Source organism: Rhinolophus sinicus, linkage group LG02 (assembly GCF_036562045.2).
Source record: "Rhinolophus sinicus isolate RSC01 linkage group LG02, ASM3656204v1, whole genome shotgun sequence".
Classification (NCBI taxonomy): domain Eukaryota; kingdom Metazoa; phylum Chordata; class Mammalia; order Chiroptera; family Rhinolophidae; genus Rhinolophus; species Rhinolophus sinicus.
The window spans coordinates 152,105,966-152,112,968 of record NC_133752.1 but is presented as its reverse complement, the minus strand read 5'-3'; positions in this window follow the sequence as shown (position 1 = coordinate 152,112,968).

Sequence of the window (7,003 nt, the reverse complement as noted above, 5' to 3'; positions counted from 1 at the left end):
GGACAGAGTGATATATCTTTGAATATTATCCTTCTAGGTAACTCAAGGAAAAGGCCAGCTCACAGCATAGTAACCCTAGAGTAAAGCCTATTGGTTGATTAGCCCGTCTCATGCACACAGCATTAGTCTTTTAGTATTTCACTCTTGAATGTGGATAGACACGTCTTTTCAGAAAATGGCATTGGAACAATTGGAATGAAATTGGACTGCTTCTTCACACTATACACACAAAATAACTCAAAATGGGTCATAGACCTAAATAGAAGTAAAAATATAAAACTAGAAGAAAATATACGATTAAATATTTGTGACCCTGAGGTAGACAAAGCCTTCTTAGATATGACAACAGAAGCACAAGCCACTAAAGAAAAAAGATAAATTGGACTTCACTAAAATTAAAAACTCTTGTGATTAAAAGGATACTATCAAAAAAGTGAAAAGACAACCCACAGAATGGGAGAAAAAAACTTGCAAATCATATATTTGGTAAGGGACTTGAATCTGAAATATATTTAAAAAACGTTTACAATTCAATAATACAAATGACCCAATTAAAAATAGACAAAGGATCTGAAGAGACATTTCTCCAAAGAAAATATATGCATAGCCAATTAACTCTTGAAAAGATGCTCAATATAATTAGCAATTAGAGAAATACAAACCAAAATGATGAGATACCACTTCATACATGCTAGAATGGCTATAATCAAAAGGACAGACAATAGCAACTATTGGCAAGGATGTAGAGAAACTGAAAGCTTCATACATCGCTAATAGTAATGTAAAATGGTGCAGTACTTTGGAAATCTTACTGGTAGTTCTTATTTTAAAGTTACATACAGAATTACCATGTGATCCAGTAGTTCCACTTCTAGCTATATACCCAAGAGAAATGAAAACATATGTCCACATAAAAAGTTGTACATGAATGTTTTATACCAGCCTTATTCATAATAGTCAAAAGTGAAAACAACCCAAATGTCCATAAACTGGTGAATGGATAAACAAAATATGCTATAACCATACAATGGAATATTATTTGGGAATAAAAATGAATGAAGTACTAATAAATGCTGCAAATTGGGTGAATTTTGAAAACATAAGTGAAAGAAGTCAGTCACAAAAGACCACATAGTGTATGATTTCATTTATGTGAAATGTCCAGAATCGGCAAATATATAGAAATGGAAAGTAATTTAGTGGTTTCCTAGAGCTGGGTCAGGAAAGGGCAGAAGATAGAAGATTGAGGGGAAATGGGAAATGACTACTAGTGTGTGTAGGGTTTCTTTTTGGGGTGATGAAAGTGTTCTAAAGTTTATTGTGGTGATGGTTGCACAACTCTGTGACTATACTACAGACCACTGAAACGTACACTTTAAATGGGTGAATTGTATGGTATGTGAAGTATATCTCAATATGGCTGTTAGAAAAATGTAAATGGACAGCCACAGATTACCAAACATCTGTGGAAAGGCTGCAACATGAAAGAGAGTAATGAACACAAACCACAAAAATGAACTTGGAGGAAATAGACACAGTATAAGAAATAGAAGAAAAGGTCAAATTAAACATTTTAATAGTAATCTCAGAAAGATAAGAGAAAGCATTGCATCTCAATATTTTCATAGCAGATGGGTAAATAAAGACCCCTGAAAATAAAAATATAATTAGAACCAAATCAAAGAAACTATTCCAGAAAGTGAAAACAAGAACAAAACAAAACAAACAATTGTAACACAACAGAGATTTTTAAAAATTTAAAGGATCAACCCAGGAACTTCAACAATAAGATTTCTATAAAGAAAGAGCAGAGCACATGGAGTAGAGGAAGGTAAACTAGAAATAGCGAAAGGAAGGAAGGAAGGAAGGAAGGAAGGAAGGAAGGAAGGAAGGAAGGAAGGAAGGAAGGAAGGAAGGAAGGGCAAAGAAAAAAGCAAAAACAAACGAAAAGTATGGTAAAGGACTTGAACTTCTAGACCATAAATAAATAAATAAATAAATAAATAAATAAATAAATAAATAAATAAAAACTCAACAGAGCACTCTGAATAACAAATTTTTAAAAAATTTATTTCAAGGCATCTAGAAATGTAAGAAAACACACGGACACACACATACACTTCTTAGAGATTTAAATACCCTGAACACATATATATAGTAACATATGTACAAATATGACCATTTTTCATATATATGGACACACACACACACACACACACACACACACACAACATCTGACAATTAAGTTCGCAAACTTGTTGGAACAACATTGCTAACGTGTGTTTTTTATATCAGAGAGATTATTCATTATAAATTTGTATCAACTGGACTAACAGCTAACCAAGTTTACTATTTGGAAGTGCTGAAAAAGCTGCATGAAAAAGTTAGATGACCTGAACTTTTTGCCAACAATTTATGGCTCTTGCATCACGACAATGCACCAGCTCACATGGCACTGTCTGTGAGGGAGTTTTTAGCCAGTAAACAAATAACTATATTGAAACACCCACTCCTACTCACCTGATCTGTCCCCCCAAATGACTTCTTTCTTTACCTGAAGATAAAGGAAATATTGAAAGGTAACCCTAACCTTGTATATAGTAAGCTCTGTGGAAGTTTCCATTGATTAAGGTGGTCTTAAAAGCTGAAGGACACTGGTCTTTGAAGTGGCATTGTACAGCTATCTAGTCTATTATCTGCTTTGTATAGCTTTACATGTGACAAAAATATTAAGTTTTTAGCATCTGAAGGTCTTTGTTAAACACTTCGTTATTTCAATAGTTGGACAAAATGTGGTGACAAAAATATTGCACTTAATGGGAACTGGGAAGACTGACAGAGTACCCTTCCAGTATATTTTATACTGTCTCATTATGACAAGGCTTTATTGGCCTGGTGGTGTTCTAAATCCAGAACACCACAATTTTGAAGCAGATTTCTGCCTGTGTAACTCTGTTGGAGGATTTGCCTAGAAAGTGTTCCCTGGTCCTCTTTCTGAATGTGTCTCCCTCTTTATTTCTCTCTGTCTCTGTCTCTTCCTAACTCCCATCTCCTTATCTCCCCTCACCACCTCAATTTGCTCATTATCTTCAAATAGTTTGAAAGTTCTAATTCTATAAACACTGCCTTTTCTAGCTGCCTGCAAAAGACCCTTCTAAATTGCACTTCGTGTTTCCACATGAGTAATGAAGGAGTTCCAGGGGCCACAAAGAGTGAGAGAAAGAGTTGAAGTGGAATCTTCTTGGTACCTTACAAATGTTCTCAGTTTGGTATTTTCACTTATCTCTGCTTCCTTACCTCCATTTTTGCCTGTTTCTCCTTTTTCCCCCTCATCTTTCTCTGCTCTCAAAACAGAAGAAATGTTTCCTTAGATAGTTGTGCATATTACGGTTATGATGATGATGTTGATGATAGTACTATTACTGTAATATACCTTTTATTTCAGACTTTTTGGTTAATGACGGGTAACACCTGCCAGACCATGTTGAGAATGACACACAGACCCAAAAATGAAATGTTTCCTATGGAAATGTCACTTACCTGTCCTAAACATGAGGCCACCCCTGACCTCCACTTCTAAAACATACTTGTAATGCTTCAAGAGTAAATATCTTAGAAGATCTTGAATTTGCAGTACAGCTTTCATATGCTAATTATCCCATTTGTCAGTCCCTGAGCTAATGCAGATTAAAACTCTTTAAAGCTCTATTAATAGAACCAATATTAACATAAAACAGACTTTAAAATAAATCAAGATTTATAAATGTCATAGAAAGTGCAGATTATTAGACTCTGACATGTAAACATGGTGAGTAACATTTTAACAACTGATTTGGTTTAAATTAAGCAAAACAAGGATAATAATGTTTAAACAGGAGAAATGACTGGGCTAGAGATATAAATTGGGGAAGTATTAGCATGTAATGGGGGTTGAAGCAAAGAGAGTAGATGAAATCATTCAGTTAAAGTAAATCCATGGAGAAGAGAATGGAGATCAGGATGGAACATCAACATTAAGGGGTGGAAAGAAGAGCAGTGAATGAGCCTGAGCTGGAGCAGCAGAGAGAGGGACTAGAAGACACCAAGGGGACAAGCCTGATGTCACTTTTATGCCTCTTCCAACCTCCAATTACAAGAAGTTACTAAAAGAAGTAAATACCAAATAAAATTAAAACTGCCAGTTGCACTGCAAATTAAAGATAAAAAATCAATTTCTGCTAACTTAAATGTTGAGGAGAATGGATTGAGAAATGGAGTAGGCAGACTTCTAAGTTGGCTGGACCGTCCCTGTTCATTGGTATACCCGCCATATATAATCTCCTCCACTTGCGTGTGGGCGGGACTTGTGAGCAGGATGGATCTCATGTCTGTGATGCGGTTATGTTATGTGGCAAAGGGAATAAAGTCATTAAAATTTTTCTTTTAAATAAAACATCTCTAAAAATAAAAAGTAAGTCTATTTTCATCGCTTTTCGGCCTTTTGGCTGAGATCAAGTGAAGTAAGTATTTTCAATGAAGTCAATGAATGTTATATCTGATTTATACACAAATGGATGAACATAATTTTTATAGAGAAAAAATCTTGAAATATGATATTTAACAATCCTGACTCATAATATGCCAAGCGAGTAAAGAGATTCAGTAAATCTGAAATAGGGCATAGAGAGCTATATTGTTATAAAACTCCTTAAGTCAGTCTGATGTGCATCTTCAATTGAGAGGAACTGACATATAAAGTATTACATTGAAATTAAAGGAGTAAGGTCATAGTCAAGTAAAATTTGAAACAGTAACTGAAATTATAACTGGTAACATTGTGGTTGCCTAACATCAGGTCATCAGGCAAAACAATGCTGGAATTCACAAATACAGGAAAACCTGACACACCTCTTTCTTAGAATTTTGATCAGTGTTACCCCTGATGGTTAAAATATATGTGGACATTGAAGCTATTGACAAATCTTTAGGGGTTTTCACTAAAGCATTCGATTTCTGATAAATATATATTAACAAAATTTTAATATATATAGTGAACTTAGGAATGGCTGAGCGTCTCTTCTGATTTGACAATTCTTCCCATGCAACTCATCAAACAAATATAATTTCCAGCACCTCTTTTTTTATAAGATCAAAGAACCAATATTTGTAATTTTTCAGAAGCCATCTGGGAAATCTCAAAGGTACTTTTAGGTATAAAAGATAGCTTGATATATAACTTTTTTTTTTTTTTTTAAAGATATTTAGGTCCAATTTTTGGAAAGCAAAACATTGTCAGAGGAAATTTGGACACTTGGTTAAGACAACCATGGGTGTCTCAGAAGCAATGTTTGGTTATCTATTTAATCATAGAGACAATAAAATATGGAAAAAAAAGTTAGATGTTATAATTGAAAAGAACCATAGATCTTTCAAAAGTGAGAGTGAAGAATCTTTGTTCTTTGTCTCCCCTCACCCCATATAACCAAGGGTTCGGGTAGGAGGAGACTGTTGGGAGGTTGAGTCCTGAGAGAGGAAAATAAGAGCAGTTTGGGGTGGAGTAAGGAAGAAGATAGATGACCACAAGGGCTTGCAGTCTGGGCAGTGACCCAGCATGACAGGGACGTGAAGCTGGGTGGGACCAGCTGGACACAAAATGGAACTCTGGTGTCAAGTTGCTGTGGTAGGAGTAAGAGTGAACTGTGGCATCAGGGGACCTGGACAGTTGGAGCAAAATTAGAGCATTCCTGAAATAGTTCAGAGTTTGGAGAGGTTGTATTATTAACACTTAATATGGTGATATGAGAAAACGTAATTCACAATATCCTGTACATTTTTTCCTTAGGACTATGTTAAGGTCTTTTTAAAATTTTGTCCTGACACATACCATTTGTTTTTAAAAATACAACGTTTGCTTATTTCTATATAGCAATTTCAGAAGATTTGTCTCTTTTTTTCTCCCTTTTGGCTAAATTAAATAAGTAATAAAAGTGATAAATATAATTCCTGCTTGAAGAGTACCCTAAAAAAGAAAATACGAATCTTGAGGACACAAAAAACCCTTTCCAGAGTATCAACCTGATAACTTTGGATGAAAAAATGTGATTTTGGCTCTTAAGCTCAGCAAATCAGGCTGCAAGTGAACCCTGCCAAAATATTAAGAGCAAAGTGAAAAAAATCACCACTGTATGTGTCCACAAATTGGGATGTTTGGAGTTATATATTTGGAACATCTGTACAATTTATTGAATTCCTCATCTGCATATTTTGGCATCATGACACCAATAGCTTTGGAGTCCTTCCTTTTTCACTACTAATTTGGACGGAAAACACACACACATGCATACACACACACACATGCACACACGCACACACATGATTTGGTGCTTCATGTATAAAAGACAAGATGGGCCGCAATCCCATTTCTTTTCCCACTGAAATCTTTTTCAGAAGTTAGGCACAGAGTGGGTAAATTAATATACTTTCACATTTCTCTAAATGAGAAAGTATCTAAACATCCCATTTCCTCCTCACCTTTCCTCCACCTGCTCACTTTAATCCTTCCAAAGATTTTATCATCTTGGTGATTTAGGCTCTGGATGTTGGAGGGCAGCATGAGGAGAGAGTTGGGGAATACACAGGGCTACTGGACTACCTGAAATATAATATGTTTGTCCAAAATGGGAGAAGGGACTTTTGTTACTATGGCAGAAGTTAGTTAGCTTAGGTGGAGAATACAACAGGGTTTTCTAAAAGAGTCCTCAGGATCGCTTTCCATTCTATTGTATAAACATGATTCTGAACTTCAAACCTGTTTCAGGGCATTTATCAGGTGATCCTCAATCAATCCATGTTTAGGGAGTTCCTGCTACAAACTCCTTCTGAAGTTTGTAATCCAGTGGAGAGTCAGGACTTACAACAGGAAAGAGTGCACAACACAAAGCTAACGTTCTGTGACAGACTGGAAACTCTAAATGTTCAAAGATAATGAATAATAGCAAAAGCCTAGGATTTTAGGAAAGGCACA